Genomic DNA, 12,379 nt, shown 5'->3' on the forward strand with positions numbered 1-12,379 from the left:
ACACTGGAACTCTTGCACAAACTCTCAGCTGGTTGAAAGGTTGACACGAAACTTCTGGAAAGCTCAGCTTGTTCTTGATTGCAAGTGGAGCCTGCACACAAACTCGGGACAGGATTATGGACCGGTTGCTCAAAACGGGTTTGTGCCCCTTTCTCCGCTGTGATTAACCCTTTCATATTTGTAGTGTTGCTGTGGCAAAGGCGGAAGGACTCCCTGTTTGTGTGTGTGGCGCTTTTCACCCATGCCGAATAATGCACTTTCAATCCACTTTCAGTGCACTTTGCAGCTGCATCTTACTGTGTAAAACGGCAAAATTCACTTGCAATCGATGGTTAAAGTGCATTGAAAGTGGATTGGAAGTGTATTATACAGTTATGTGTGAAAATGCCCTGTGTGTGTGTTTGTGTATTTTATTCGGGGGCGAGTCTGAGTACATGACTCATCATCGGCCATTTCAGTTTGTTCTGATCAACCTAGATCATTTACTGTGACAAAAGCTATAACATACTCATGATCTTTGTCATGCCATGCTGGATTATGTGCATGGGAGGGGAGCGTTAAGGAAAGAGAGATGGTGAGGACTTCTGGAGGCTGATTAAGAGCAGGCTGCTCATAAAACGGTATCACACACGCTAGTGGCAAAGGCCTAGAAGCGCTTTGTAGACATCAAAATGCAATTAAGCGTCCTTCGCTTGAAACGCTGATACAAACTCTAGACCTCCCGCACATCCTCACCATGACAAGTCTGTGGGTAAAAGAAATCACATATCTGCATCCTATTACCACCATCCAGAACCGGGACATGTGTCAGAAGCATGTGCGGGATTTCCAAACTTTCCCATGAATTTTTGTTCTTGCCCAGACTTGTAGGGAAATATCTCCCACAGTACTTCTCAGCCACATTTCATAAAAATGTGAAACAAATATCGTTCTGGAATGAGGACAATTGTTGAAGAGGGTATAATCTCCTCCCTTGTTGTCCTCTGTCCCCCTTGTTTGGTGTTGGAGTGTGTTTTTCCTACTGTTAGGCAAGTGTACTAGTTGCTGCTCACCTACACTTGCAAAGTAGGTGGCGGGTTGGCTGTGTTTCTTTCCACTAATTGTCTTCTTAGGGGGTCCTTCCTGTGACTTTCCTGGCTCTGCTTTATTCTCTCTCTCTTATAAATAAATAAGCCTGTCTGTTCCTGAACTTAGGGAATCATGCAAACTGAGATGTCCCTCATTGCTTTAGTCAACTCATAGAGTTGGACGCCATCTAGTCATAACACCCCAACTCAGTGAAGACAATCCAACGCTGAAACATCCTAAAATATGATTTTCCAGCCTCTGCTTGGAGATGAGTGAACCCCATAATGGCTAGATGAGATCCAGGTCCACCTTTACCATTCAGAATACCAGTCAAATAGCTCTGGAAAGCTCACAAACAAGCCACGGTGGTGACAGACAGTGCTTGTCTGGTGATCAAATGTACCGTGCTATTGATAGTCCTTAATTATGATTATTGAGTGTTTACATAGAAATTCGGTTTGTACCTTCATACTACTTTTTTGCGATGTGTTCAAGCGGACAGTAACCAGGATTAATTAAAACATATTCTCCTTCCCTCTACTCCTGTCACAGTAATTTGGTTGCTTGACAACTTCAGCTGTGTACTTGGAATATATCCCTGTTTAGGAAGCGAGGACTAGAAGCTTAAAGTTGGTGTGGAAAGTGGAAAGGAATCTGTGTTGGTTCCTACAGACCTTTAAGGCTAATGGTTGTGCTTTTCTTACTTATGAGCCAGAAGAAGGTTCCTTGCACCAGAGGAATGTACTACCATTGATGGGGAAGTTTTGTAAACCTAGCCCAATAAGATGCTTTAGAAGGGGCAATGTGATTTTTAGCAATAGCAGAGAAAGATTAATGTAGCTTTTTTGCTTAGGCCAAGTACTGAGGGTACTGATTCTGTTTTTTTCCCCTTCTAAAAAAGATCTGGACTCCCATAGTCAATCCATTTATGAGATGAAATTCTGTTCTTTAACTTCATGTATCTGTTTTTAAGAAAAATCTAATTGGTTACCTAATAACAGTTATAATAATAGAATGGTAGCATGTCCCACAGCACACAAGGCAATGCATGTTCTCTAAAAATGTTGTTTGATTTCTGTGTGAAATGAGCATGGCACCAAAGGGGCTTCTATGATGGGGTTAGCACATGGGTTTTGCTTGTGTGCATAAGCTTGCATTACTCAGACATGGTGATATCTGCTTCTTGGCAATGTCCAGAGGGAGGAAATGGATGAAAACACCATAGATTTGCTATATAGCATCTCAGATGTTGGCAATGGATAATCCAACACCACTGAAAGTCGTAGAGTAAAAAACACCCAGAATTTTTCCCCTTAAATATTATGCATAACGAATCCATAGGGTTGATTAATGTTGAAGAAACATTTATAGAAATAATGAATATACAACTTTTTAGGAGCATAGGTTGTCAAGTGAAATCTATACATGTGTACATATGTATCCATGTGAAATTGGGATAGCAGCCCGTGTGTTAAAACTTAATCTCTATTTTAAACGTAAAATATGCATGCTAGCACACTCTGGTTCTTGTAGGTTATCCGGGCTGTGTGACCGTGGTCTTGGTATTTTCTTTCCTGACGTTTCGCCAGCAACTGTGGCCGTCATCTTCAGAGGAGTAACACTGAAGGACAGTGTTAGCACACTGAAGCACACTCTGATTCTATATACATATGAATCAGTGCAAAAGTATTTTGTAGCATTAAGATTTTATCAACATGCGTTGAGGCTGCTTTGCATTATTCATAAAAGGCGAAGCCACAGTTGAACAATGATAAACTTGTCACCTATACCATATCTTTGCACAATGTATGTATGAGTTTGCTCTGGCCTCTTTATGTATATGTGTGTGTGTGTTCCAATATATATATATTGGAAACTGCCCTTTTTGTGTCTCACTTTGTTTGTTTGCAATAGTAGTCTCTATTTCTCGGCTAGTTGAAGGGTCTTGAATAGCGACTTTGAAAATGTGCTGATGGGGAGGGGCTGTGGCTCAGTGGTAGAGTCTCTGCTTGACATGCAGAAGGTCCCAGGTTCAATCCCTGGCATCTCCAGTTAAAGGGACTAGGCAAGTAGGTGTTGTGAAAGGCCTCTGCTGTTGTGAAAGGCCTCCGCCTGAGACCCTGGAGAGCTGCTGCCAGTCTGAGTAGACAATACTGGCTTTGATGGACCAAGGGTCTGATTCAGTATAAGGCAGCTTCATGTGTTCATGTGATATTAGGTTGAATCCTATGGTTCTGCTCTGCTAGCAGAGGCGCTTTGTCTGATGTAAGCAAGTGCCTTTCTCTTCCAAGTGTCTTGTGTTGGGGTAGACTCCTGTTGGAGAAAAGTGGCTCAGTGAGCAAAAGAAAACACTTCAGTGGTGGGCGCCAGTGAGAGGGAAAGCAAATGAAAGAGAGGGTTGAACATGTCCAGAGAGGCAGCCCTCGGTAACCTTCCGTTTCGACAAGACTAGTATCACTTGGTGAGACTATTAACTGTTGTTTCTAGCATCATTTACAGACTTCGTAGCACACAAACAAATTATTGCTTCTTGTATTCCATTAGTATTCAGTGTAAATATGAGGTGCTGGGGAGGAAGGTAATAGCTTAAATAATTTAAAAAGTGGTAGCCAGTGTTCTGTGTTGGTTTTGCAAATCGGATGTCGCTCACGGTATGATTGGTCATGTAGCAGTGTGTCTGCTGTTCATCGGCTAAATAACATTCACTGAAGGATGGTGTGACCAAACCTCATCCAACTAGGTTGTGCTTTTGTTTAGCTGCTATGTTGACTCACCTCTGCTGGACTCTCAGCTGGACCTAACCCGGGGCCATTCCCCAAGAGTTCTTTATGCTGGAAACCCTTGAAATTGCTTTATTAGCTTGCTTTTTGTGAGAATGTAGGTCTAGAAGAGCTTTCTGGATATCCTTGTAGGATGAATCAGTACAACTGAAGTTCTCCCACAGCTTTGCTGTAAGTCAGAGGAGCTGTGCTAATAGGGAATACAGCAGCAATGCTAGGGTTGCCATCCTTCAGGTACTAGCTGGAGATCTCCTGCTATTACAGCTGATCTCCAGCTGATAGAGATCAGTTCACCTGGAGAAAATGGCCGCTTTGGCAACTGGACTCAACGGCATTGAAGTCCCTCCCCTCCCCAAACCCTGCCCTCCTCAGGCTCTGCCCCAAAAACCTCCCGCTGATGGCAAAGAGGAACCTGGCAACCCTAAGCAATGCACCATTGATTAGTCAGAGTTGGGATGTTATATGGGAGACCAGAGAGGACTGGTGTTTTCAATTCAAATGAGTGCATATTAAAATTTGCAAATATTAAGTACACTTCTGAAGATTCATTGGATGGCATAAAAGACCTTGTGCTACCATATATGGCTGAATATGGTTTCTTCCAATGGTCATAGTCTTCACTGCTTATGGACATAGCTTTCTGTTCCATTCTAGGTTTCAGGTGGGTAGTCTGTAGTAGTGCAACAAAATTCTAATCCAGTAGCACCTTAAAGACCCGATTGTTTTTTAAATCTGACAAAAGTGAGCTTTGACTCATGAAAACTCTTATACTCTAGAATAGGGGTGGGGAACCTTTTTTCCGCCAAGGGCCATTTGGATATTTATAGCATCATTCGCGGGCCATACAAAATTATCAACTTTCAAGCTGAAGTTGCTCCTGCTCCACATGGTCGGGGCCGGATTCTACAGCCGGCTCCTGCTACCTCCGCCTGCAGGGGTGAAATGAGGACACACTGGCTAAGAACTCACACCCCCCGAGCATTCTGGCCCTGCCCCCTTTAACCCCTCCATTGTCGCCACTTCTGCCCCCAACCCTCTTGTAGTACAGAGGGAATACGTTTCTCCATGGCCCGGGTGGGAAAGGGTTAACACAGTTTCTTGGGTGGTCCTAGCAGCTCCATCGCTAAGGACTCTTCTGCAAGGGAGAAAAAAGGTTCCTTTTCTCAGCAAAACAAACTCATATCCGCCTTGAATAGAGGCTATTCTTGTCCACGGGAGGGGGTGGATCTCCAGTCTTAGATCCTTCTGAGCTAGAGATCTGCCAGGGTCCACGAAGTGTCAGACCAAATGATTTCACGGGCCTGAAACGGCCCCCTGGGCCTGACGTTCCCTACGCTCTAGAAAATTGTGTTGGACTTCAAGGTGCTACTGGGCTCAAATTTCATTCATTCTCGGTTTCAGTCGATGATTAACAATATCTGTGTCTGTTGTGCGTGAGGCTGTTTGTGCTCTTTTCCATTGGACGATCCTCCTAGAATCATATAATCATAGAGTTGGAAGGGACCACCAGAGCCATCAATTCCAACCCCCTGCACAATGCAGGAAATTCACAACTACCTCCCCCCTCCACACCCCTAGTGACCAGAAGATGGCCAAGATGCCCTCCCTCTCATCATCTGCCTAAGGTCACAGAATCAGCATTGCTGACAGATGGCCATCTAACCTCTTCTTAAAAACCTCTAGGGAAGGAGAGCTTATCTCCTTTTGAGGTTCAAGTAACAATTTAGATGAAAATATATAAGACCGTGCAAACATCCAGCTTTTGGAAATATATTTGAATGTGGATCCAGACAGATTTCTATGGTTTAAATTAAATTTCTTATATGAATGGGCAGTGGCTAATGGGAACATTTTGGCATTGCTCCATATAACTCAGGAGAGTTAAAAAAAATCTTGTTATCAAGAACAAATAGCATTTTTGTAATAAAACTTAGTTACATGAACATTATGGGATTTCCCCCCTCCCATGGAAAGCTAATATGGCAGCTGAACAGAAACTGAATGTATTTTAACCTTCTTCTATCAACTTGGCATTGGGATGTGCTCATTGAAATCATTCAGCTATCGTTGCGTGTTCCAGAAATACAGTTCTGGGATCTTTGCAGCTTGCTTGCATTAACTCCATGGCCTGATCCGCATAGTCATCACGCTGCCAATTAAGTATGAAAGTTATCCTTCCTCCTCATGCAAATCCTCCAGGCCTGTCCTGGATCGCTTTTGGAGAGAAGTGTCATTTGGTGGAGCCTTTCTGCATTGCCTTCCCTGATGCAGACGATCATGCAAACGCCTTCCTCAGCGAAGCTCGTAGAAGCTCGACTTTCTTGACCTTTGGAAAATTGGTCACAAGCTTGAGTGATGTTTTCAACATTAATCCGAGGTGATGAGTCAATTTTTGGATTGCCTTTGTATTGCAATGATTTAAAAAAAAATTTTTTTTCATACAAAATTCTCTGAGCTGTGTAAGAAAACTGCCAAATAAATATGTTCTGGCACAAGGACTGCTGTTCAGTCTAATATTTTTGGTATTGTAGCACTAGTGTAATAAGTTTATCCTTGAGGGGTTTGTTTTTTTGGCAGTTCAGCATTCTGGGACTGCATAATTCCAGCCACAACAGTGAGAAGTGGCATAGTAGCCATGCGTAGCTCTGACGTGAGTGGAGGTGCAGTAGGAGAAGGGTACGATGAGGGTGAAGCTGGACATAACAAGTCCACCTTTGGCAACCATGGAGCCTTTCAATCAGCTGATCCCTATTAATTGCATGCATTAGTCATTAGTTAGGGTTGCCAACCTCCAGGTAGTAGCTGGAGATCTCCTGCTATTACAACTGGTCTCCATCCGATAGAGATCAGTTCACCTGGCGAAAATGGCCGCTTTGGCAACTGGACTCTATGGCATTGAAATCCCTCCCCAAACCCCACCCTCCTCAGGTTCTGCCCCAAAAACCTCCCGCCGGTGGTAAAGAGGGACCTGGCAACCCTAGCAGTAGTTAACTCTAATAGGGTTGTGTTTTACAGGTAGCAGAGAAAAAATGAATGTGGCCGCAGTATATATGCCACACTGGCGGTAGTTCGTTTCTGTACATGAATACATGCAGCTGCCTTGGACTGAATCAGACCCTTGTTCCATCAAAGTCAGTATTGTCTACTCAGGCTGACAGCGGCTGTCCAGGGTCTCAGGCAGGGGTCTTTCACATCACCTACTTGCCTAGTTCCTTTAACTGGAGATGCAAGGGATTGAACCTGGGACCTTCTGCATGTCGAGCAGATGCTCGGCCACTGAGCCATGGCCCCTCCCCATAATCTGTATGACCGGAATACATTTTTTTCAGGTAATGATCCTTGTGAAGGATAGCTGTTCCATGCGCAGATTTTTTTAAAAGCGCAACTCTGATTAGGATTGCACCATTAGAGATGCAAACTAAAGCAAGGTGTAGTTCCTTCAGGTGGGCCAGCCTTCTGTTAGTGGAGGAAGAAGCCGTCTTTCCATTCTACTATAGAAGAGTTCCAAATAATTTGGAAAATTCTGAATGACAGGTAGTTGTGTTGGATAAAATTAGTATGATTTTGCCTCTGACAGGTCACAATCTCATAACAACTCCCCCCCTTCACAACTAACACCAGCTAGGGTTGCCAGGTCCCTCTTCACCACCGGCTGGAGGTTTTTGGGCTGGAGCCCGAGGAGGGCCGGGTTTGGGGAGGGGAAGGACTTCAATGCCATAGAGTCCAATTGCCAAGGCGGCCATTTTCTCCAGGTGAACTGATCTCTGTCAGCTGGAGACCAGTTGTAATAGCAGGAGATCCACAGCTAGTGCCTGGAGGTTGGCAACCCTAACACCAACAGAATCGGCGGGTGCGTCCTATGATCTTTTGATTTGGGCTCAGTTCAGGTGTCATATAAAATCATGGTTAAATTAAGGGATAGTTAGTGTGATTGGAGCAGAAGAGGAAGAGTTTTTTTTTATATGCTGACTTTCTCTACCACTTAAGGGAGACTCAACTGGCTTACAATCACCTTCCCTTCCCCACAACAGACACCCTGTGAGGTAGGTGAGGCTGAGAGAGCTGTGACTAGCCCAAGGTCACCCAGCTGGCTTCATGTGTGGGGGAACCAACCCGGTTCACCAGGTTAGAGTGGGAAATCAAACCTGGTTCTCCAGATCAGAGTCCACCACTCCAAGGTTGAAGGTAGTCACTCCACTAGCTCAGTAGTAGTAGTAGTAGTAGTAGTTGTTGTTGTTGGTGGAACGTGCCGTCAACTTATAGTGACTCTGTAGGGTTTTCAAGGCAGGTGATGTTTAGTCTTGGTTTGCCGTTGCCTCCCTCTGTATAACAATCATGTACTTCTTTGGTGGTCTCCCATCCAAGTACTAACCTGGTCTGACCCTGCTTAGCTTCCGAGATCTGAGGCTATAGCTGGCCTGAGTCTTATATTTTATTCTCAGAATATTACTGTTAAGAGTTGCCTCTCTTTTCAAATTCCTCCTCAAAACTTACAGCGTCTGAGTATTCTCTGGAAATGCTGAAAGGATATTATTTCTCTGTTACTCTAATTCGCTCTTCCCTTCCTGTTTTGCCAATTGTCCCCTGTGTCAAATTTTAGGTTGCCGTCAGCTGCCTTTTGTTTGTTACTTTGCAAGGTGGCGTGTTCATTGGTGTCTCTGTTTAAATATTCTTATTAGTAACATCTTCAGTACTTGTGAAAGTTTCTCACATACGGTAGATAAAACTTGTGTCTTCCGTGACCAAACTTTATAAAACTCGGTGTGTGGTTTCATTTCTGGTAAAGCTGAGTACTTTGAATGAAGTTTGGTCTCGAAGATGAAAGGCAAGCTACATAAGATGAGTTTGTAAGTTAGCAAGGGGATGTGGTGTAACAAATATTATTAAACACTGTTAGAATAGAAACCACGTTTCCTTGAAAAAATTAGTAAGCTTGACAGCTGCATGATATAACTAACACTGAATTTTTTTTTACATGGTGGAGATTTCCTTATTGTGGGTGCCAAATTTTATGTAATTAATGTGTGTTATATTGGACTTTAAGAATTCAATCAGTCAGCAAGTCACTTGATGCTCCTGGATGAAACCCAGTTTGATTTGTGTCCATGGTTTTCTATATGGGTACAACTTGTGTAGGAAGCGCATAAGCCATTTTTTCTGCTGCCTCTGTTGTTGATCCTTCCCTCATACATGATGGAGATGGGGAGCTCTTATTTATTTTGGGCTGCATAGGTGGACTCCCCTCTCCAGTTTATACTCACAACAATCCCTAGTCGGTGGCTGTGATCCTCCATTGTACTCCATGTAAAGTAGAGATTTGTGTGGAAAGGGTTCACTTTGCAAGCTGAATATAAAGGTAAAGGTAAAGGTCCCCTGTGCAAGCACCGGGTCATTCCTGACCCATGGGGTGACGTCACATCCTGACGTTTACCAGGCAGACTTTGTTTATGGTGTGCTTTGCCAGTGTCTTCCCCAGTCATCTTCCCATTACCCCCAGCAAGCTGGGTACTCAGGTAGAGCTGGCTACCTGAAACCAACTTCTGTCGGGATCGAACTGAGGTCGTGAGCAGAGCTTGGACCGCAGTATTGCAGCTTAATACTCTGCGCCACGGGGCTCCTGAGCTGTATATAAGCGTAGCATTTTGTGGTTGAAGAAGAAGAGTTGGTTTAGAGTTGGTTTGGGGAGGGGCTGTGGCTCAGTGGTAGAGCATCTGCTTGCCATGCAGAAGGTCCCAGGTTCAGTCCTCAGCATCTCCAGTTAAAGGGACTAGGCAAGTAGGTGATGTGAAAGACCTCTGCCTGAGACCCTGGAGAGCCGCTGCTGGTCTAAGTACACAAATACTGACCTAAGGGTCTGATTCAATATAAGGAAGCTTCATGTGTTCATGTGTATATGCCAACTTTCTCTACCACTTAAGGAAAAACAAACCTGCTTACAATCACCCCAGTGACCCCTACTCCATGTCCAGAAGATGGGGGGGGGAACCCTCCAAGATCCCTGGCCAATCTGTCCTGGAAGAAAATTGCTTCGTGCCCCCAAAGTGGTCATTGGCATTACCCTGGGCATGTAAGAAAGGACCATGAGAGCCAAACACTGGTACAACCCTTCCTGCCCTGACATATGGCCATCTAGCCTCTGCTTAAAAACCTCCTACCTTGTCAAAAACCTGGTGGGGTTGGAGTCCATCAGCTTTTAGATTCCTTCAGGTGACAAGGCTATCACACTTGTTGGGGACCACAAAGGCATTGTGAAATACAGAAAGGAATGGTTTAGTATACCAGGCAAAAAGGAATATGTATCCATACATTCTGCTATGACAGCTGTGTGCCATAGTTCCAACTTAGTTCAGTTTGAATTCTTTGGACGTAGAAGAACTGCAGTATTTATGTGAGTGGGGAAAGAGACACAAGTCATATGAATCTAGCAGACTTGGTTACCTATGGTGCATATGAGTTCTGACCAGATAGGGAAATTTTAAAAATAAAAAAAAAACAAGCAGTTTTCTTTGTTGTTTTCCAAGTTGAGCCTCCCCCCCCCCCACTTTTAGCATAAGTATGTGTCAGGCAGGTCAGTGCATATTTGTGTTAGCTGTTAGATTTTATAGACATACTGGCAAAAATAGTATACAGAGATCACGTTTAAAAGAGTTAACATGTGGGTTGTGACAGGAAAGTTGCGCACCCTCCCCCCTTTTGATAATGCAAAGGCGGGATATTGCTCAGTTCTTGCTTGCTTTAATCAGGTTTGGAGTAAGATGGAAAAAAAACCCACTGAAGAAAGATGACTGTTTTGTTCTAAACATGGGCTTTCATATGCATGCTTGGACAAAGTTAACAATAGGGCAAGATCAAAAACTTGGAAGGTGAAAAAAGATTGCAAGCACAGCTGACTTTGGCATTTGAGTAGGCTTGGCTCTCGCCGCCCTCAGGTATTCTATCTATATATGGTTCCCTTTGACCAATTCAAGGCAGGAATCTTATTAAAAGGTGGGATTTGGTGCCATACATTCTGATTCTGGTTGAAACAAGTGCTAAAGTTGTGACTTTCTTTTTTTGGCCTTCTTGGCATTTTTTCCCCATGTGTCGCGAGAGGTCGTATGTGGGTTGGAAAAAGTATACCACTAGTCGTAGAGAGTGTGTGTTCAGGTGGGTTTCTGGCTGGATAATGCATCCTACTGAGTTTTTACTGGAGAGAGCATCCTGTTGCAGGCAAGCACTGGACAGAGAATTGACAAAACAAATAGTCCTACAGGGCTAGATGGAACCGGTAGTCAGCTTCTTTGCACTCTAGTTTAAGATGTCATGTACTTAATGGTGTGGCAACTGTTCAACCCCTCTAGAGTGTTTCTTATGCTACTCTTCACATTCTCTTCCTTTACATATGTTGCTATATCAGTGTAAGTTGTTTCTTCCATTCATACTTCTTAAAGGTCAGGCATCTTGATATTTGTTACAAGAAAACTCGGCAATTAGAGGAAAACATTTAATTTTTTTAAAAAATATATATTTTTAATTCATTTTCCAAACAGAAAATCACAACCCAAACAAACAACATATTTTTTTTAAAAAGCAAAAAACCATATAAACAATATAACAAAACACAAAACACATAAAGTTGAATCAGATTATTGGCATTAAGTTTGAACATCTTCAGGCATAACTGGTACAAAGCCACACACTGAAATATTGCTGGTACAGCAAACGCTTGTTGGTGTGTCAATTTAGCTGAATAGTTTGCTGAAAGCTTCTTCAGTGTCCAAGAAAAAAGTCATTCAGGAATGATCAGGAATGATAAAAGTTAAAACACACACACAACCCAAACAAGAGAAAGTTTAGCAGCTACATTGCATAGTCCAGATTGCCGAGTCTAAAAAAAGAAAGAAAATAACATTGGAGATACAAAACATGTATAAAGAACAACCAAAACTGGAACACCTTCTTTTCTGCAAGAAAAGAGATAATCCTTTGGGAGCTTTTCAGTTTAGAACCAGACGGCTAAGTGGAAACCATAAGAGAGTTTTAACATTATGAAGTTTTGGGTAACAGTAACACTGGAATTTGAGATTTCTGAATGAAATTTATTGCTGGTAAACTCCAGACACCCCCCCCCCCACACACACACATTGGAAAGAAAAAAGTTCACATAACATGCATAGAATTCACTATCATCAGATGTAATAGTGTTTTGTGGTGTGTGTGTGTTAAGTGCCGTCAAGTCGCTTCCGACTCATGGCGACCCTGTGAATCAGTGTCCTTCAAAACGTCCTAACTTTAAATGTCATAATCTTAACAGCCTTGTTCAGATTTGCAAACTGAGGGCCATGACTTGCTTTATAGAGTCAATCCATCTCTTCTTGGGTCTTCCTGTTTTCCTGCTGCCTTCAACTTTTCCTAGAATGATTCTTTGCCAGTGAGTCTTGTCTTCTCATAATATGACCAAAATACGACAGCCTCAGTTTAGTCATTTTAGCTGCTAAGGTCAGTTCAGGCTTGATTTGATCTATAACCTATTATTATTATTATTATTATTA

General features: G+C 43.0%; 1 protein-coding gene and 1 non-coding gene across 2 annotated transcripts in view; both read left to right on the forward strand.

The window, feature by feature from the left end:
• The window catches only part of TRPS1 (transcriptional repressor GATA binding 1), a 281,041-nt gene that overhangs the window by 52,242 nt on the left and 216,420 nt on the right, over positions 1-12,379 (forward strand). The window lies entirely within an intron of this gene.
• On the forward strand, positions 3,048-3,119 carry TRNAV-GAC (transfer RNA valine (anticodon GAC)). The gene has a single exon. It is a non-coding gene; the product is annotated as a tRNA-Val (tRNA).

This window comes from Euleptes europaea, chromosome 8 (genome assembly GCF_029931775.1).
Source record: "Euleptes europaea isolate rEulEur1 chromosome 8, rEulEur1.hap1, whole genome shotgun sequence".
NCBI classification, from domain to species: Eukaryota; Metazoa; Chordata; class Lepidosauria; order Squamata; family Sphaerodactylidae; genus Euleptes; species Euleptes europaea.